Here is a 23,291-nt window from a genome sequence, read left to right as displayed (position 1 = left end):
AGACTGACATAAAATCTAATGCAATTTTGAGATGTTTTCATCAGAATGCTAAGAAAAAAATCAGGAAACAGTAGTTTAGTTTTCTTCTAAACAGGAGAGGTTAAATACGGAGTTTGTTCAGTTCTCTTCTCTATACCATAGGAAGGACATTTTAAATGTTCACGATCTAATAGAGAGCACTGATATTGAAAGAATCAATTATAAAATATGAATGAAAGTAAAAAAAAATATGAAGATCATTAAACCAGGAGACAAGAATTCTGAATTCAATAAATGAATACAATAGCCATATTAAAATATGTAAATAATTTGGCTTGTCCTAATGGACATTTCGTGTCCCATAAGAGCAAAATTAGGACCAAAGAATGATAGCAATGGAAATGTCAATCTGATCTCAATATATAACAACCGATAATAACAATATTAAACAGATATAAAAATCTAAAAATAGAATGGGCTTCTTCAACCTACTTTTTGAATATATGAATTTTCTGTTTCTGGTTCCACTAAAGAAACAATTGGATAACTATGTAGTCATCTACATTTTCCCCTTGTATAAGTTACCATTATTAATGATTCTAAATATTGAGTTCAAGTGCCATGGATCAACTAAGTTCTAGAAACACAACTGTAACAGCCTTTTTTGTTGTTTCTCTGTTAGTGGTTCTTTCTTAGTGGAGTCTGTACTTGCTTAAGAGATCACTTGGAAAAGTCAGACAATTTTGGTTGGCACAACTGAGGTGGGTACTATTAGTACCCTGCAACGCACAAAGCAATCTCACCCACAACAAATGATTTTCCAGCCAAAATATATATAGCACCAACTTTAAAGAACACTTCTCTACACATATATCCAACAGGTAACAAACTCAGCATGGCCAACTGAAAACTCATTATCTCCAAGCCACTATCCTGCTTTCACCATCAAAGCAAAAGCCTCCTTTCAGCAAAACTTAGTTGCTCCACCCTATTATGATTAATGACATCATTAGCTATCCAATCACAGGAGCTAGAATCTGAGTCATCCTTAACTCCTCTTTTTCTTTTGCCTACTAATTTATTTCACTATTCAAACTCTCCCTTCCCTTTTCCATTACTACCATAACTGACTTTGTTCAGATCCACATTTTCTCCCAACTATATATATATATATATATAGTTATAGTTATATATAGTTATAGTTATATATAGAGAGTTATATATAGAGTTATATATAGTTATATATATAGTTATATATATAGTATGTATATATACATATATATACATATACACAAAAAACAATAGCCATTTTATCTTATGCCAAAAACACAGGACAGTCCCCATTGTTTAATGAAAAATATTCAAATTTTAAATTGACGTGGAAGGTCCTAAGCCATGTGACTCTACCTCATCCCATACTATTGTTTCCTCACATTAATTGTGAGATTGTTATACTTTTAGTCTCCTATTAAATATTGATATTCCATAGCATTGATAATTTTAATCATGGATAAAAGAGATAGCTGTGTTCAATTAAATATCTACCATGACATCACTATATTTATAAGAATATCTATTATTTTGTTTCTGATAGGACCTTAATTTTGTTAGATATTCCTTAGGGAAAATACAACAAGAAGTGGAAAAGTAAAGGGGCCTTTTTCCCAGTATAGTGATTATAGAGGTTTAATGTGTATTAGCCAAAAGGCACTATCAGCTATTTAAATAATTGGTATTGTGATATTGTTCAAATACTTATATGTTATAAATAACTACTTCCAAAAATAAGGAATCCAAAATGCCAGCGTGTATTAAATTTTCTATTGGAAGAGTGAGGAGATCATTGTGTAGGTTTTACCTTCTTTATATGAAGTGTTGAAAGAACTTCAGGGAAGTTTACAATTCTAATAGCCCTTTAAATGTAGCACTGAAAGAAAAACAAATATTTGGCTACTTAATATATGTAGCCAATGTGAAATGAATGGATATTCAAATGGTTAAATGTTAAATGTGAAGCTAAGGGAGACCTCATGCAATGATTTTAACCTTCTACAGTGCTGAAATAAAGTTTACAAATTCAAATTCTTTTATAATAAGGTGGAAAAAGAGGCACGTAGGGGATATGCAAAAATATCACTCCAAAACTCTTTATATTTGCTTTAGAATTTGGACAGATTTATATTATCGCACACAGCATTGTCATACTCAAATAGTCTCCTCCACATCAAAACTCAATTCTTCCTAAGGAGACCATGATGCAGGCAGCCAAGTACAAACTTAGTCTGGGGCTACAGCCAAATATCCCCAAAGCAGAGAGTTCTCTAAACAGTAAACAGTTAACTGTGGTGGCAAAAGTCTTCATGCAGGTGCCGATGCATCCATTTGGAATGAAAATAATCCCTGTCAGCTGCTTCACCTATCCCAGAACCACCATCTTATTTTCTCAGTGTTCAAATATTACTAGAGTCCTTCACTACAGGATATATTTACCTAAACCGGTTCAGGTATGGCATAGGGCAGAGAAGGCATGGAGGTTACAATACAGAAATAAAAACTAACCACAACCAAAAAATGGGACAGTGAATAACGACACTTCTGCTACTTCTCAGGTCTCATTCTTATCTTAGTAATACAATTTGATGTGTTTGTTTCAGATTTAACACCTAAAAACGAACTTTCATGCATACAGTTGTGACATTTTGGGAATGACATAAATAGATAACCAAAATGAAGCCTCAGACATCAATTAAGATATATAGGTCATCACTGCATTTTTTATTAAAATCATATTTCCTGGACATTTATTGCTTAAAACTGTATTATCTATTAATCTCCAGCATTTCATGTTTATCTTTGTATTAAATTAGTTTTGATATAACTTAATCTGCTATCAGATCCTAAGAAATTAATACACATCAACAATTTTGGAACACTTCATCCCCTACTTTGTCATTCAGGAAATTTCCTCCTCCACAATCTTTTTATAATAAAGCCCAAATCAGTTATTTATTTGTTTAACTAGAGATTTAGCCAAAATTAAACAGAGCAATTTCTCAAGCTTATGCTTATCAGCTGTAAATGACAATTAAAAAGACAGCAGAGAAAATCTCAAAGCATATTTTTTGATATCTAACCTGAAATTTATATTAACCTAGATTTTGTGTTATGTGGATCATAAAATTAGACAAATAGTAACCTTCTCTTATTTATCAAGCGTTTCATGTCTTAAAACCCAATACACAATGTCTTTGGTAATTTGTAATTTGCCCAAGCACTCATTATTGGCAAAGGTTAGGTGAGTCTCGATTTTTTAAAATTTCCAGACACATTTCAACATGGAAGAGTGAAAAAATTAAAAATATTTTGGCAAAACTAAAGATATGTATTCTAAAATTATACTGATAAATATTATAAAAAGTGTCCCTGAAATTGACTTAAGAAATCCAAAGCAGGGCCTCCCTGGTGGCACAATGGGTTAAGCACAGCACTATGAAGCAGTGCACAGCCTCTGCAGCACGAGTTTGATCTCCGGCCAGCCAGGGAGCAAACCACATGGTGAGGCAGACCTCCCCTGTCTCGCCTGCTGCTCCCCTCAGCAGTGTATCCTCTCACCCTATACCCCCCCACCCCGCATCTCTGGCCTGTGCCCCAGCTCTTATATGCATAAATAAATAAATCTTTAAAAAAAAAAAGAAATCCTAAGCATGCTTCAGAAGAATTTGTCACAATGAATTTTTATCCAGTTTTAATAAATGAGTAGAAATCTGACAAAAACAGTCTTCAGTGAATCTAATCTCCTATATTTGGGCTATACATAATAGTAAGCTCTTCTAGCATTGACTAGAAGATTCTATGTAGAAAGTTGCACTCAATGAAACCCAGTCATCTCACCAAACAGAAAAATCCAAAAATGTGCCAGAATAGAAGGTACTTTACAAAAAGTGAAGAATCAGAAAAAAAATGTAATCTTGTTAAGTGGAATGGAGTAGTACAAACATGGTGAACTTACTAGGCTGATGCATTAAAGACAGGGAGATCAGGTTAAATTTCTAAACTAGTGAGATATGATAAATTTTCCATCTCAGTTTAATTTTCCACTTAGCATCCACTTTTCTGAATTTCTGTTGACTAGGAATAAATCCATGCTGAATAAATGGATTATGTTGACTATGAATAAATCCATCATGAAATAAATCCATGCTCCTTTACTTTCATTTCAAAATATAAAAGATGGGTTTCTATTGTCACACAGTTAAAAAAAGAAAGAAAGAAAGAATGGAAGTTTTCATTTTTACAATAAAAGTCATTTCAGAATTCAAGTGAAATGATTGACATGATCATTTTGTCAGATAATTCTATTATTTTTGTTTTTAAGCCCAGCATACTATAATATTAACTGCCATCAGAATTGTTAGCAGGAGTCAGTACACAGCAGGGGGGATGGTAATGATATTTTTACTATTACATATAGGCTAAGTATCTTCAAAAGCTAAGTTTACTTACTTAATATTTGACCCACAACTCTGCATTTAAAAACAGAATGTCTAAAAGACAATGAGGATATATGTCTCTGAAATTAACATACAAAGTGATGTATATGTAAAGTCATACTGTAAAATGCTTTTTAAGGATTTAATTATCTTTTTTGCTGTTGTTTTTTGTTTGTTTGTTTGCTTGTTTGTTTGTTTTAGTTTGCTTGGTCAAGAGTAAAAAAGTGAGAGGTCAAGGTCAAGAGTAAAAAACGTGGGCCTCCCTAGTGGCAAGGGGTTAAGTCTCAGCACTATGAAGCTATCTCAGGCCAGGGAGCTGACCCAAATGGTGCAGCAGACCTCTCTGGTCTCACCCATTGCTCCTCTCAGCAGTGTTTTTCTTTTCTTTCTTTCTTTCTTTTTTTTTAAGCTTTATTTATTTATTTATTTATTTATTTATTTATTTATTATTTATTTATTTATACATGCACTGGGTACAATCAGAAGTGTGGGAGAGTGAGAGGATTCACCAGAGTGAGAGCAGGGAAGCAGAACAGGCAGAAGGACCGAAGTACACTTCTGAGGGGAGCAGCAGGCAAAGCAGGAGAGGTCTGCACGCCATGTGGGACCCTCACCCATGGCCAGGGATCGAACCATAGCTGAAGAGGCTGTGGACAGCTTCGCAGCCCAGTGCTCAATCACTGAGCCACCGGGGAGGTCCCAACAGTTTTTCAGTCAATCCATCTGTTCTGTTCCCCATTCTGTCTCTGGTAAATTCTCTCACCCCCCAGAACTCCAGCTTACACCCCAGCTCTTGTATGCATAAATAATTATTAAAATAAAAATGATGAGAATTGGATAAAATCAAAACCCAGGAAATTATTTTAAAACTAGATGTATAAGTCAAGAGGCTTGAAAAGTCCCTCATACAGCCACCTGAATGTGCCTCATGCAGCACCCTGCTTCTAATCCTTTGCAGCAGAAAATCATCAGGAAAGCACAGGGTATGTAGACAATTTGTCTGCAATATTTGCTGAGTAAGATTTAAAAAATAAACTATTATCTAAATAATGTATACTAAAAGGACAATGGCTATCTTTTCTCAGTCTGCAGTACAAGCAAACAAGGGGATATGATTTATATAGCAGTAGTAGAGATTTAGAGAAGGGTTTAACTAAGGACTTCACGACAATGCAGGTAATTGTACATGAAGATGGATAAGCAAGGGACATTGTAACATAGCATTTCGACAGTGCTTCGAAATTGTTGAAATTCTCATTTCCTCCTGAAAGTCACTTTTCAAGCTCCTTTTTTTTTTGTTCTCTAAAACTTTAAGGGTGTATGTTAAAGGTTAACATAAATATATGACAATAGACAATTGGTAAGTTATATTTAACCAGGAAAAACTACCTATTAATAAACTTGAAATGTCATTTTCCTATCAATCACATATCTAACCTTCATTAAGTTTATTATTCAGTAATAGTTCTGCAACATTAGTTGGTATAACTTAAATTATTTGCCGTAGCTGATGGTATGACAAGGAATTTAGTATCTTCAATAATGTTTTAAATGAATTAATGTCAGAAAGCTTACTAATTCTTGGAAAACAATTTTAAAGGAGATGGGTGTTAGTATTAAAAAATCTTTCCTTCTATGTATTATTTAGGAGATTGCATCAAATACCCATAATACAAAAAAATAAATGCCCCCAGAACTCTGGTATCATTTTAATTAAAGTGTTAGTAGGGAATTTTTCTCAGAGACAACTTGCTTAAGCTTATAAATTTTCTCAAATATTGATACCAATGAAAATGTGGATTGAAAAGTAATTCACACAAAAACCATTTCTTGCATGAAGCAGAACACATTTTGCCCAGGAGTTCCTCATATAATAGGAAAGATCAAATTCATCAGCTCCTATCCAGTAAGAAAGCCTAGAAAAAAGCCAAAATAAAAGCAAAGAAAACAGAAACAAAACCTTATATATACCACTTTAAAAAAAGTTGAATAAAAACATTAAAAGAAATATTGTAGATTAGGTAGTGGAGACATGATTATGATTATGATATATAGTCATTAAGAATCCAGTACATTTACTTTCATAATCAAACTGTTTTAAAGCACATCCTACCTCAATAAAACTTTATTGTCTGCCATTTCTGCACAGTCAATTTAGCAGTTTGTTTGCTTTTGATTTCAAGTGTCTTTATGTTTTATATTTCAAATAGCATGGGGAAATGAAGCTTCAAATCAGGAGTTGTTTGTATATTCTTACAGTTTCCAGACATGCTGTCCCACAGGTAGCCCAGCCAATTTTCTACCAATATCTGATGACTGCCGAATTTCTATGCCTCATCTTAAACTTGGCATTGTTCCTTCACTCTGATAATTTTAGGTACCCATAGTTGCCAGTTAATGGAACATCAAAATGACCTTGGGAACTTGTTGCAAACAGTGACCCATCTCACATTCTCCAATATTCCTTTCTGGAAATTTAGATTGCTAACATGTCTTTTGCCAGTCCCTCAACCTTCCAGCAGATTCCCAAGTTCTATAAGTTGAAGAGAGTACCAAACTTTAACATATATTCCTTAGAATATCAATTCCCATATAGTATTTAAATAAATTAAAAAAAAACCCTGAGGTAGTGACAATTTACTATTTCTATTTGATACATGAGAAACAGATACTCGAAGAAATTAAGCATCACGTGGAACTATGAGCACTGCCATTGTGCTATGTAGACTGATAGCCGGATGAAAAAGATAAGGCCCCAGAAGTGAGACTTAAATTTGAACACTGACAGTGCCACTGAAGCAGCCAGATTAGTATCATTCAACTTCTTTAAGCCCCAGTTAATCATATAAAATGGTCATTAAAATGCTGATGTTTGTAGAGAACAGAATAGCATGGCCACTCAAAAAATTAATCTACTTTCACATGGAATACTTTCTTTTTCTTATTTCCTTAAACATGAAGTCCCACTTAAAAAATGCCTCTTTTGGGGCCTCCCTGGTGGTGCAAGGGGTTAAGACACAACCTATGAAGCAATCTGTAGCCAGTGCAGCACAAGTTTGATCCCCGGCCAGGGAGCAACCCACATGGCGCAGCAGACCTCTCCTGACTCACCTGCTGCTACCCTCAGCAGTGTATTCAGTCAATCTGCCTGTTCTGTTCCCCATTCTGATTCTGATGGATCCTCCCACCCCTCACAACTCTGGCCTGTACCCCAATTCTTGTATGCATAAATAAATTTTTTTTTTTTAAAAATGCCTCATTTGGGCCATTTACTTCTAAGTAGAAATATATCTTAGCAATCTTATTAGATGTTAATTAGTTATCTAAGTAAGATTAATTTGAAAGTATATATTATGTAAAGCATTGTTCAAACAGGCTCAAGTTCCATCTAAAAATCTAAAACTGGAAACAATAAAATTTGCCAATTATGAGAATTTTAAGCAATATCAAAATTATGAAGTAAAGTTATCATACAGTCACATAGTGTAATAATATGTAAGTTCTAAAATTATAATTTTAAAATATATACTAATGACATGATTAAATAATAGACACAAAATAGAACAATGACATTATAGTACATCATCTCATATTAAAATATGCCTATGCAAATGCATATGTTGGTATGAACATATGTACATGCGATTGAATCAAAAGGTAGAAAAAAATATGACAAAGTGTTAATAGCATTTATCTATGGGTTCAATATTTATGGATTGTTTTTGTTTTCTTTTTAATTTGTATGTTATACATTTTCTACTAAATTATGTATACATTTTATGGTAAGAAAAAACAAATGTATAAAAATCAATTTTATAAATAAAACATTCATAAAGAGAACAAAGCAAGGGATGTTGCAAAGAATAAAAATACAATTATTTGGGCCTCCCCAGTGGCACAGCCAGTTGAGAGAAGCACCGTGAAGCTGTCCACAGCCTCTGCAGCACGGCTTAAATTCCCAGCCAACCAAGGAGATACTCACATGGCGCGGCAGACCTCTCCTGACTTGCCGGCTGCTCCCCTAAGCAGTGTATTTCAGTCAATCTGCCTATTCCATTCCCTGCTCTGTCTCTGGTGAATCCTCTCACCCCCCACACCTCTGGCCTGTACCCCAGTTCTTGTATAAAAATAAATAAATCTTTTTTTAAAAAATACAATCATTTGCTTCTTTTTACTCTGACATCCATAGGAAGAATATATTTCTTAAAAGTATTTATTTAATTTATTTAATTTTTTAAATTTATTTAATTTATTTAATTTCTAGCATACCTGACTAAAAAAATGTTCAATAAAAGATAAAGATCCTCTCAGACAACACATGTTACAAGTTTTTCCTGACTCTATTTGGCTTCTATGGAAATTCAACAAATAAAATATCTTCAACCGAAGGCTCTGAAATCAGGGAACAAATTGTTCTTAACTGTGTGGATAATTTTTCATTTGCATGGTGATATGCCTCCCCAAAATAAAATTGCAATAGTCCCATTCCAGCATTTAGTACAATTCCACTCTCTTGAAGGCACTAGTCTACTTCTTTCACTTGCATTATTCTTCTCTGTGTGAACTTGGGCAAGTAACTTAACCTTTCTGTGCCTCTATTTCTTATATAAAACAGGATGATAACAGTGTGGACACTAACTTGATATAGTTTTGGTTTTATTTTAGGGTCACCTCAGTTAAATAATATCAGAAAGCCCATGAGTACATTATCAAATAATAATACATGTTCTTTGTAATCTTAACATTCATTCTTTTAGGCTAATTACTTAATAGTTTTAATTTTTTATTAAGTTTATTTTTAATTAAGGTATTATTTGGATGCCCTATCAGGTAATATCACCCTAGCACAACAGTCATTTTTAAAGGCAAGTACATTGTTGCTGCAGATAATAACTGAAGACACTGAGACTGAGAGTTTAGTTACTTCTCACCTTATATGTGACACTATGAATCAAACACAACTTTTACTGTCATGTAAGCCCATTAAAAGTCATTAAGCCATCATGTAACAGGCATTCCTCATAAATATGCAAGGACTTATTGTAAGTCAGACAGAGTAAACTAAGCAATATTGACAAAAGTCTGATCTTGCCTTTAACCTAGTGAGGAGGCCAGGCAGGTCTTCAAGTGGTAAGTGTGATAGCAAGGATGAAAATATGAGCCCTGAGAGTAGAAAGAAAGATACTAAGTGTATTCTAGAGAGGTTGGCAAACTACCTGGAGGAAGCAACACTTCAGCAGAGACGTGAAGAATGAGTCAGACTTAGCCAGCAAGCTGGTGAGGAACAACAATAAGTTGGCATTTGCTTCCTGGTGCTCTGTGCTGGAAGTCTGGAGTGGCCAACATTAACTTCATACCAGGTGACAAATGATCTGAGTGTCCACAGCTGTAGCTGATACTTGATACTCTCTCCCACCTACTTCTATCATTAACTAGCTTGAGACCAGAAAAGAATACATCTTAGGAACCAGGAGCTCTTCTGCTAAACTTTGGTCCAGAGATAGGAGAGTTCTTCACTCCTCTTAACAATACACTGCTAGAAATTTTGTTATTTTCTTCTATTTCTTCCTATAATGAAATATGTTGTTACTAATTCTAATTTTTATACATTTTGGTGGCAGGTTGTTACATGTTCATAATTTTTATGTTCATTTTAAAAAATACATAAATTCTTTCTATCTCAAAAATAGCTCCAAAGCAAGTCAATGCTCCTAAAATCCCTTAAGTTTAATTCTTGCTGGTAGCAATGCCTCCGATGTGCCCTAACTTAACAGTTCTGGCTATGGAATGTTCTACCTGCAATAACACAATACCCCAGGGACATAAGTATGATCAAAGGTATCTCTTCCAGATCTAAATAACTTTACCAAGAGAAGGTCAATTTTGTGCCTTTATAGATATCTCCAAATTTCAAGTACTATTTAAAAAATAAAAAAGTCTCATTTCAAACAGACAATTTGAGAAAGAACTTCCTCTTCTCACCGTGGGTATCAGGGGAAACCAGTATATGGAGATACATCCATTTTTACCTCTTAGAAGTCACTGCTATCTCACTACATCTATTTATTTGGGTTTGTGTGAATAAGTAAGAATTTAATCTTTATTCAGTTGTCAGAAAACAAACCCACTGCTGTTTGTGACTGGCGATTTGTTTAGTATAATAGAGAGATTCAAAGAAATCATGGGATTCATCTCCTTCCTTTAAGGAGTTTACTGTATGGTGAGAAAAGCTAAATAGCACATTTAACTGATTCAGTGACACTCACTTTAGACAATGGTGACATCAGGACACCATAAGAAGAAAACTTTTCTGTAAATGAAGAAACAGAAGCACAATAAAAGACCCAGTAATAAAAATTTCCCACTATTTGTTTGTATTTGGTATTTGTGTATTTTTGAATGCCTACCATTCCAACAAATAAAAAAAAATAAGTACCTGTTTGTTTTCCAAGGCATTATATTTGCATCTTTCAACACAATGACTTAAAATATATAATATGTTCTGCTCAAACAAGTTTTTGAAAACATAAGTGAGAGTATCTTGGCCAAACTGGCTCCAATATAGGAATAAAATTCTATTTCAATTGTCTTAAGAAACACAATAGCTTTAAGTCAACCACTAGGGGAGAAAAACCTGCAGTACATACTGCAGTATATTTCTCCAAAACTGAATATACAGCTTCATTTCAACAAGATATGCTTTCCATAACCCACTAGTTCCAGGCCAACCCATGTCCCAGGGCTCAGAATCAGGTGAGTCTTGGGTCACTGTATCTTATTCTTCTCTCACATGGGCTAAAAAACAAAACATTAACAAGTCCAAAAGGATGAGGAACAGGACTGATGGGAAAATTTGTCATAGTCACACTGTTGAGAAAAAAAAAGACTGACTCTGCTCACATTAGCTCAATGTAAAAGCAAAATCCTGCATTCTCAGTTTTATTGACACATATAAACTCTATTAACATATTTTCAAGGTGAGATATCCCATCCTGTCTATTTTATATGAACAATAAGAATAATAATAAGTAAATGAAGATATACAGATCATTAAAAAAGAAAGGTATCTCTGGGGCAAAAAGAAGAAAGTTCAGGTGTTCATTTATATTTTAATGTTATTGATTCTATGGCATTATTTATTTGACCCTTCTGTAGGTAGGATGTTGTACATTCATTTATAATTTAGTTAAGTAAACTGTTTTTATAAGTTCCTTTATAACATGTTTTTTCAAATTTAGTATTGTACTTTCAACTGTCAAAAATGTTTTTTCTCACATATGCCTGTCATTGTCTATAAAAAGTATAGATAACTCTATACAAGAACAGATAAAGAGACCACCTCTTGTATATGGGACTGTGACCCCAAGCACCCCACCTTAGTGTCCCCCACTAAACTATGGAAGCAAATATTTAAGGATCATTCAAGTGATCACTTTGTACCTCCAGAATTACAAAGAGCCTCTAAAGAGGATGATCTAAACTAAAGTTGCAGACAACCAAATATTGGGAGTGTTCATATAAGGAGGTAGAAATACATTACAGAATACAAAAGCATTTCTCAAAATCTTCAGTTTACCTTAATTTATTTTGTTATCTTGTGCAATATAACCACAATATGTCTATTACCCAGATACGAAGGTTAACTTGTGTATTCTGTCTGAATAATCACACGCATATTTTATGGTTATTTTAATGAGTTTTAAAAATGAGAAGGCATGACTATTAATGTAAGAAGTTAAAAATAACAGAGTAAGATGAAATATCAACAGTATCTATTCTAGGGGAGCTGGTTTATATTACTTAATCCATAAAGGAATGCAGCTTAATTGCTCCAAACACTTGGTAAATGTTGATGATGCTAGTCATTGATTAGAATTAGGAAAAAATAAAAGTAAATAATACCGAATGCTGACTTTATTCCCATTTTACCACTCATTCATATAGTAGATAAATATTTTTCAAGTAATTTACAGGTTTGGTGGATATAATATTATAAATGAGTAGTGTGTCTTAGAACTTATGCTCTAACATGGCAGATATATAACAAATGCATTATAAAATTATTGTATTTAGCATAATAATCTTACTGTAATGTTTAGCACTCTGTATTTCTAAAATAGTACTGAATGTGTATTTTTTGATAGCACTTGTAATGAATTATTGATGACAACCAAAATGTTCAACCTGATGTGGAAAGCCATTTCCAGTGCTGCCCTACCTAGCTGTATTATATGATAACTTACTGCCTTTATGTTAGACCAAAGAGGAGCACAGTGCCCAATACAAATTAAATATTAGACTATAAATATTAGAACATTATCATCTTCACCCATCAAAATTATTCTTTCTACCCAGTCTTGAGAGGAGTGCCTTCCAAGGGAAAGTCCTTAGCAATGTCCCCATGTCTGATTTCTCTCTCCATCTAAATGCTATAAACTTTAAAGATGCCCTCTCTAATTGAATTTTTTTTTTATTTTTACTTTGCTAAATATACATATTCATGGATATGCTCAACCTACTCATTTGACTGGCAACTCTTTGAGGGCAGGGCCTGTTTCTAACATTTTTGGTATCTCATACTATATTTAGCATACTATCTTACATAGTTAACCCCCAATTCATATTTCTCAAGTTGAATTGTGTTTGTTTTTTTTGTAAGCCAACAACAGAACAAAAAATTTAGTATTTTCCTCATGTACATGTCTGTTACAAGGGAATACATACAAGCTTAAAAGTAGTCTAACATTTTTACACCAATAATACTAAGAGTAAAACTTCAGATTTGGTTATTCCCTATTTAATTCTGATTCTTTGAATTTTTTAATTTACTAATATCTAACGTTAACTCCCAGTCAGATCTTTCAAGTTTTCAGAGCTCTTTTAGATTCCAGTTTAGGGAATCTACTTTTATAGATCTATACATACATTATTTCCATTTAATCATTTGAGCCAATATTTTATGTTCAAAATATAAAAACCAACCTTTCCTCAAAATTTAAATATACAGAAAGCCAAATGCACAATGAAATGAAACTTGGGAAATTTAAAATAGTGAAACAAGCACATTCTTTAAATTCAGATTTTTGGGGGCAGTAGATGATCTTCATAGTAAGTTATCTAGATAGAAATACTGTGTTAGAGAGTGCAAAAATCCATGCATACACAACACATGCATTTTTATAACTGCAATAATTCTGCAATGTATATATGTCTTTGTCTACACATCCAACAACACACATTCACATGGCATATTAGACCATACAGAATGTACTTAGATGAAATGTGTATTTTTCATCACAGGTGTTTCTATAGCCACACAATGATTTTTTTTCTGGCACACAGATATAAAAAATCACTCATATTTTTACAGGTGTATTAATATCTACACTACCTTTAAAAGTGATTTTATATCTAGTACACTGCACTCAAACATAGATTTTGTTGGCTATTGTTTAAAATTCTTATCTGTTAAAACTACATAGTAAACTGGTGTAGGTTTACTTTTTGTTTTTCTCTATCAAAGAAACATAAAAAGTATTTTTGTGTTTTATTATATGTCTCTTTAGCCCATTACCAGTTTATATTTCTAGTAATTAACAATGTTTTGTAAAGCTTTTTTTATATCAAGTTGGAAAATAATGAAAGATTATGACCCCAAGTCCCCATGATCCAGGCAAAAATGAAATGAGTTTACACACACAAGCACAATTCAAAACACAGAACGTTTGGTACACAAAGAATGATCAGACGGGTCCTACCCAGCAAAATTCCATTCAGTAGTTTCTCTTGCACGTACCAGCTCAGCTGCCCACGGTCCGTGCTGATTTTAAATACTACAAAGCAATTTACATTCCAACTGCTGGCCGCTCAAGTTCTTCCTTTTGCACTATGAAATAAAAATGCCTGGAGAGTGAGTGATGTCCTGTTGCAGCTGTCTCCCGAGTCCTTCTTCAACCCTCTGAGCCGCACTGGGTTAAGCCCTGCTACTTCAAGCTCATTCTCCTCAGCAGCTGGCAACTGGTCGGCCGCTGGGTAGAGAGAATGTGCACTAGCGCGCCATCTGGAGGCGCCTAGAGTCAGCTGCACCAAACTTAGAATGACTAGGTGGAACATGTCAGCAAATTCTTTGTTGAATAAGCAAACTATTTTTTTTTACACTTCCCTGTGCAAAACACAAAAACCGCACGAATGTTTCACTCTTTTGCCTCTGAATGTTCTTTTTCTTCAACACTTCATAATAAAGAACAAAAAACTGTAATTTCATATATGCACAAATAGCACGAGATGACAAATTTTCTGCTGCTTCTTTACTCATGCAGAAAGAAAATAAGAATGGTAACTATTAGAAGTCTCCGGAATTTTCCTGTTTAATCAACAGCAGCTTTCTAAAAGAGAAATAGATGCCTTTAGACTAACAAAATGCAAGAGTGTTAAATATGCTCTACTGCTTTAAAAAAAAAATAATCAAACCTTACCTCTGAAAGTGTTTACTGTGCTCCTTATCAATGCATTGTACTATCTGGAGTATGATAATGAGGGAAAACTGTTTCAGTTAGCTTTTGTTTGATAAAGTGTTCACATAGCTTTAATATTTCAACAAAAGCTCATTGAATTAATTTTTCCTCTAAATATCTTCCTATGCATCTTTTCTTTAGAAAGAATAATCTGTATACCTGAATGAGATATAAACTTAATTAATTAAGAGGTCAATTAATGTCTTATCTACAGTATTATGCATTTAGAAATGTGATTATTGGATGTTTCCTTATTCCTTACAGATCAAAATGAACCTGCATTTGCTATCCTCTCCTGGACCTCATCACTACTTACTTCTCCCATGCATCAAGATTTAGAATTTCAATTTTCCTTTAAAATTAAAATTCAATCTTGAAACCACTTAACACAGTACCCATCTACAGTGATCATACATTTTTCCAGGCAAATGTGTGCCAGAGTTTGAGCATATACCATGAGGGGGCCCTTTGGGAATAAAAACTATTAATTACTTCAAATTGAAATCAGTGTTTGAGAATTTCTCAAATTTCTCAATATTGTATCAATTACTTGTTTAATATTTCAACAATTGCTTATTCTTTCCATATATGTTATAAATGACCATATTGACCTACCAATAAACATATTCTAAAGAAATGTAAGATTTTTCTTTTAAATAGAGAGTATAAACCAAATATTAAAACCATATTTCTTTTTAAGTTTATGAAGTCTCTGAAAATGTATGTGATTGCAAAAAAAAAGTTAATTCCTTATGTGTCTATGCCCTAAAAATCTAGCTAGCACTGTGAAAAATGTAAACATATTTGTTAACTGATTACTAAATTATTTGATTAGTATGCTATTGTTAGTGGTGGATAGAGTTTTAAAAAGCAAGGTGCTCAAATATAGAGTTTATGATTGTGGGACTAGAGTTTATAATACTTTAAATTATAAAACTATAAATAAATCAATAAACACTGACCAAACACAGATGTGTCCAACTTTTACCAAATAGAATGTGATTAATGGCCATTTAGAGGTAACCAACATAAAATAGAAGACAAAGTTTCCCAACGTAAATGTTTTGGCTTTACAAAATCATTCTTTAAGTGAAAACTTCCCAGAATTTCAAGAATGATTTTATTGAATAAATAAATATTCACATATATAAAGTAAAAGAGAGAGAGAGAGAGATTAATGAAACAAGTAGACTTTTAAATTTTATAGTCAAAGACAATGTGTCTATGTTCATCAGAACTAAATGTCAAAAATGATAGGGGTTGTCGTTACATGCAGAAGAGGTGATTTTTGTGACAATAAGAAGAAAAATATTTTCCTTTTATTGTCTCCTGAAAGAAGGTCTAAAGTTAGTCTTAAGACCCTGAACCAATGGAAAGTGAAGGTAAATAATCCTTCAACAAGAGTATGTAAAGGAAATGGGGTTTCCTTAAATTACTTCTATTTCCACAATTTAGCATGTGAAACTCAAAAAAATAAAAAATGTTCAAGTCAGTGCCATACAATGCATTCAAACTGAAATAGCCCAAGGCCTGTAAATATCTCTTTTACAATGAGCTAGGAAGAAGGTTCTGTATTTTTATACTACCCTATATAGCAAATTGCCACAATTTTAGTAGATTAAAATAAATCAGGTCAGCAATACAGGTGTGGTTTACAAGAGTCTTCTGGTAAGAGTCTCACAAGATTGAAATCTAGGTATTAATTGGAATGTGTTCTTATCTGGAGGTTTGAGCAAGAAGAATGTATTTCTAAATTTGACCTGATTAAGTCAGGGTTACGCAAAATAATCTCATTTTCCATAAATTCAAATCAACTGATGTGGGGATTTTCATCTGCAAAAGCTCTTTTATTTTAAGATTTATTTTATTTATTTATTTGTGCATGCAAGAGCTGCATACAGCCCAGAGGTGTGGGGAATGAGAGCATCCACCAGAGACAGAGTGGGGAGCAGAATAGGTAGATCTCCTGAAATACACTGCTGAGGGGAGCAGCAGGAGGGTTCTGCAGTACCATATGGGTCAGCTCCCTTGCCAGGGAACAAACTCATGGTGCAGTGCCCACCAATAGCTTCATAGTGCTGAGACTTAACCCCTTGTTCCACAAAGGTGGCCCTGGGATAAGGCCTCTTTTGCCATTTCTATAGGCTAGAACTAAGTCACAAGTTCCACCCACACTAAACTAAAGGAGAGTAATTACGCAAGAGTGTGAAACAATGGGGTAACCTTATGGTATGTGCAAAACAGTAAGTATGCAAAGATACATGGGTTTTCTTACTTCCCATTCAAAAGAATAAGTAGAATAGCCAGGGATGAATGGGAATGCAGGGACTTTTTTTTTTTTAACATCATTGTTCATTTTTAAAGAATGTTTGTTTCCCCCAACTCCAGGTATAGTCCCTATAAAATTTCCTTCACCAATGCACCAGTGCACCATCACTATAGTCCCTTGTGTTCCTCCCTCCCTCTCTATGATCCCTGATCCTCCTCCTCCCCTGCAGGATGTCTCTTTTTTATAATTGTCTATTTTTTTATGACATGTATATATACACAATGGAATGCTATTCAGCAATCAAAAAAGATAAACTCATGCCATTCGCAGCAACTTGGACGGAGCTAGAATGAATTATGCTCAGTGAAATAAGTCAGAAGGAAAAAGAAAAATATCAGATGGTTTCACTTATAGGAGGAATATAGGGGAACCAAATAGGACATTAGTGTAAAAAAATATAACAATACAAAACATACGGACATTTTGTTGCCTTCAGGATCAAGGTAGAGAGATGGACATATTTATCTTAGAGGTTTATAAATGCATAGCTATATCTGTGGGGAACAGAATATAACAAAAAAAATGGAGAAGGAATTTGATTAGGAAGAGACATAGAGACAAAAGGTAGATACATTGAATTGAGGAAGTAAAGTCAGACTATGAGGGGAAGTGGAAACAATGAAAAGCATTGGTGCCAATGTGGCTGCAGTGGCTATGTATTAAACATTTTTTATGCTGCCTGGTTGCTGCCCACAACCCTTACACCTATTGAAGTGGCTTCATCTTAATTAACCAACATTATATACCTGACCAAAAAGAACACATTCAGAGACTAGCCAGAAACTTTACAGTTTGTGTGTCCTTAATGGAAAAAATATACCTGTCCAATTAGATTTTCAAAAATTTGAAGAGAAGAATTTGAGGAAATCTGCCAATTGGTAGAGACTACTGCAGCTAAGCTGCCATGTAATAATAATGAGCTGTGTGCTAGCTGATGCAGAGAAAGTAGCTTAGGAAACTGAAAAAAAAAAAAAAAAAAAAAAAAGAGGAGACAGAGAGCAATCATTCATGTAATTCCTCCAGTATATACTTCGGGAGTTATTATGTACTGGGAACTTTTCTAGGTGCCAGGAAATCTACAGTGAATAAAACCAAGTCCCATTTCTCACAACACTTAGTCTTGTAATGGGAGACAGCACATTTCCGCGAGCAAATAGATTTTATTTCACTAGGTGAAGGAAAAATGTATAGGAATAAAATTAAATTTTAAAGTAATAAGGAAATTACCACCTTGGACAGCCCGGCCAGGAATGCCTGTTTGGTCACATGTCTTTTGAAATCTGAATGTAGTAAAGGTGTCAGCCTTGCTGGTCTTTGTGGGAAGGATGTTCTGGCCAGAATGCACAGTAGGTACACGGGTTCTTGGATCAGTGTGTGTGTGGTAAATTGAAGGAATACCAAAGCTGGAATTATGCCTGGTATATTGTGGGGACAAGAAAACAAGTGATAGGATATGGATTCAGATAAGAAGTGAACAAGATTTGTGAATGCATGTCACATACTCCTTGTGAAACATGAGTTTTTAATCTAGAGAGATGGGAAGCAATTAGAGGGTAAATAGAGGATAATGCCAGGCATTTAATTTTTATATCACATTTATTGTTTTTTAGTTGAGGTAAATTTGTAACATGGCACAGTATATGATTCAGAGGTACAGATTCACACCTCTTCAGACACATTAAAAAAAAAAAAAAGTGTTGCCTTACAGAACAAAAGGGGATGGATTTGAGGGTGGTAACAGGGAAACCATGTGGGTCCTGAAAGAAACAGTGTGTCCTAAATTCCAGTTATGTTTCCCATGAGGTCTACTGTACTTGTTTGAGTCCTTACATTTCCATGAGGTAACACTATAAATCCTTTTAAAAAATCCAATTTTTTTTTTCAAACTAGACTGCCAAAGATTCTAAGGAATGTTAAAGTTATTCAAGTTTTGGATATTTTGGATTCTTAAATATTTTAGAATAAAACATATGTTATGGTAAATGTTCCCTTTTCATTAGTGATAGAGAGTGCTTACACTTAAGGAGTTGATATCAGCCTGGAATATTGTTGAACAATTTTTCCAGTGTGGTGGAATGAGGTCATAGAATAAGATCCATTCCTAAGGATTATCTGCTACTTTGCAACATGAGTGTTTCAATGAATATCATTATACAACAACAATAAAATGTTTAGGATATATAGTTCAATTTTTAATATTTTAGTGACAATGGGCTTCCCTCGTGGGGCAAAGGGTTAAGCACAGCACTGTGAGGCTATCCACAGGCTCTGCAGCATGAGTTCGATCCCTGGCAAGCTATTTGTTATACTGTATAGTCTTTGAAATTGTATGTCTCCTCTTTTATTTTATTTTTTTAAGATTTATTTATTTATGCATACAAGAACTGGCTATAAGCCAGAGGTGCAGAGGGTGAAAGAATTCACCAGAGAAAACAGGGAGCAGAATAGGTAGATCTACTGAAATACACTGCTGAGGGGAGCAGAGGGAGAAGAAGGAGAGGTCTGTTATGCCATGTGGGTTGCTCCCTGGCAGGCCTGGGATGGAACTCATGATGCAGTGGCTGTTGATAGCTTCTAATGTTGTCTTTAACCCCTCACCACCAGGGAGGCTCCTCTTTTAAAAAACAGTTTTAGAGACAAAATAATTCAAAGATTTTATAAGAAATCAATTTATTTCCAATTTTGTAGTTTTCCAGCACACACATATGCAGAGTCACACATATTTTTTTTTCATTTTTACATGTGTACATTTTTTTTTCTATTGTACATATTTGGCCTACTTTCATGACATTTCAAGTGAAACGTTACAAGACAAAGTACTTCAAAATGGGGAAGTTAGCAAGTACTCTATCAGTGCCTTAATCACATGAGACATTTCAGCATTAACCTTCCAATAAAAACATTTAACTAAAATAAAATGAAAATTATTTTAGGTCAGCGTAGTCTTCAAAGACATTAACAATGCATCACAGGAATGTATGTTGTAATGTAAGTGTTCCTTACCTTATATTTATATATTTAATGGAGTTTTGTAGGATGTATTTTATGCTATTTGTTTTGAGGGAAATAAATTTATGGCATCATTGTCCCATATTATTTGACAATTTGCCTTCCTGAAAAAAAAAAAAAACAGTGATATTACAACCATATCAAGTCTATTACTTTTGTGTTATTAAAAAATTTGCTACAAATAACATTTGTAGGAAACTATCCCACATATCAAATTATTAAAAACACTACCATTAGAGGAAGTAGAAGTCAGACCAATTATCTGTGAAAGTAGAATATTTTGTTGGATCTGATGAATAAAATGGAATCACATACTTACCTTTAAATGATTAAATATGGAAAAAATGCAAAACCTCAATTCCAATACTCAAAAGAGAGAACAGATACAGAAACCACTAAACATAATTCATTTAACAACATACAGATGGGATGGAAGGTTTTTAGATGGAACAAAACAGCTAATAGAAGCATCATGCCTAAATAATTCAACAAAGTGGTATGGGGGAGATTGTCAAAGGGAAATTTTCTTTTTGGATTTAAGTCACTTTAGGAATTGCTGACATTCAGGTATATATTCTGCGTTTCATAACATTCTTGTTCTATCCTAACTGTCTATAAGTTTTCCATTATCTGTGAATTCCAGCACATTATCATATTAAAGACTTTTATCTGTCCCAAGTTGATGGAGAGTGAATTTTAAATCAGACTTTACATTGAAATCAACCTCGTTGAAAAATATTTAATTTCATATTCATCCTCCCAAGTAGATTTCAACAATTCAAATACCATGGAAGATTTGATTTGACTTATAAACATATACATGTATCCTTTAAGCTTCCTTGCCTCTTTACCAATACTAATACTATTCCTTCATGATGGTGTAGATGATTTTAAATCAAGATTTTTTTTATTTGGATGATTTTAAATTAAGATTACATTACAATTGAAAACAGTAATTAGATTAAGAGAACACATACAGAAGAACAAATGTGGTTCCAAAAATATTTCTAGCAAAACTAGTTAAGGTATTTTGAATATTTAAGAAATAAATTTTAGGCACTCTAATGCCTCTTAACATTTTGTCCCATTAGTAATTATAACAAATTGTATAGTTTCATAGCTTAGATCAGAGTAATCAATTTAAAATTCTTGATTAAAATGACTCCTTTCTAGTCCTAACTCATTTCTTGAAGATTGATTATGCATGTCTACCTTGCAGGTAAGTTTTTCTGTTTGAATGCAATTCAAATAAGCAGGAATTTCACTGCATTTTGGTCTTTTACAAGCAGAAGAAAATACTTTTTTCCAGTTTGCTTAAATAACATTTCTGTCTGTTAGATTTGTTCAAATATAATGTGGATTTCCCCCAAATATAGTAAACTCTACATCATAGTCAATATTTAAAAAGTCTAGACAATAATGTGGCAAGTGATGGTGAAGTAGAAACTTGAATATCACATAATTGGTGAAACTAGGTAAAGTTCCAAGTTGCTCAGGACTAAGACTCTGAATTTATAACATTACTCTCATTCCCTTCTGTCATGGTATAGATTTTTTTTTTAAATCTAATTCACTTTTTAAACTTATATTAACCTTCTTTCCTTAGATGTGACACCTACTCCACAGTTTAATTCACTTCAACAAACATATTTGATTTGTTGTTTTTCTTTATGTTGATCTTTTAAGACTTCCCCCCCTTAAGTATTAATCTTCACATCTGAAATCCATTCATTCCAATAATTTCAGAAAATCTCTTATAAAGGAGCTATGAACTAACTGTTTATTTTACTCTACAAACAAAAATTTGAAGCTTTGTTTATATTGAATAGGTTAACTCTGATAAAAATAGTTTAATTGACCTTTGTGATCTTATTTTTAAGGTTTATTCATTTATGCATAAAAGAACTGGGGTACAGCCCAGAGATGTGGAGGATGAGAAGATTCACCAGAGACAGAGTGGGGAGCAGAACAAGCAGATATACTGAAGTACACTGCTGAGGGGAACAGCCTGTGAGACAAAAATAGGTCTGCTGTACCACTTGGGTTATCTCCCTGGCTGGCCTGAATCCAATCTCCTGCTGCAGTGGCTGTGGATAGCTTCACAGTGCTGTGGATAACCCCCTTGTGCCACCAGGGAGGACCTGACCTTTGCAATCTTAACTCATGTTTTCTTCAAAGATAACTGAATTTCATTTGTAGAAGCTTATAAAGTTTTCTAATTGTTTAGTGTTTAGCTGTTATTAACTAGTTTTCGATATTCATGGTTTCTTATTTACACTGAAAATGCAGCTAATAACCCACATATCTATGTTGACTCATGTTGTATGAGAAAGAAGATGTATATTATAAACATTATATAATAAGATGAACTTCAGTTTGAATTTTTCAATCCATTGAGTTCTTTCAACAAAGACTAGTAAGTCCAAAGAGAGAAGAAAGCAAATATCAGTTAATTGTTGCTTTATCATGTTTTTATTCACTTAAGTTTTTGCAGACAAAATTGATTTTTAAAATTATATGTGTACCTATATTTTTAATAATTTCAACCATACTATTAAAAATTAATCAAATGAGAATGTGATTAGCTTTTTGATAATTGTCAACCATATGGTTTGTTGACTAAAATTATTTGGAATGGATGAATTAAAAGAAGTATGCTTCATGAATGTGCAATAGTTAAGAAGAGATTACTTTGATATGTAGATAGCTTAGATAAGCTGTATAGAAGCACTAATTCCTACAGAGTTTGGAACTTTCTTAAGTGACAACAAATAGGTCTCTAATAATACTTTAATTAGTAGTACATCTTTTAAAATATATACCAATTTATTTTATGTAAATCAGAATGAGTAAGATGTATTTCTGACTAGAAAAAATGCATATTTAAAGAAAAAAGGAAAAAATTGTTTTAATATAATTGTCCTTCTCTGGAAAACAACAGGGCTATTAAAAGGAAACTGAAATATTAGA

The sequence above is a fragment of the Talpa europaea genome (assembly GCF_964194135.1).
Source record: "Talpa europaea genome assembly, chromosome: 4".
Taxonomy (NCBI): Eukaryota; Metazoa; Chordata; class Mammalia; order Eulipotyphla; family Talpidae; genus Talpa; species Talpa europaea.
The sequence above is the reverse complement of the archived record's forward strand: the minus strand, read 5'-3'. Positions refer to the sequence as shown.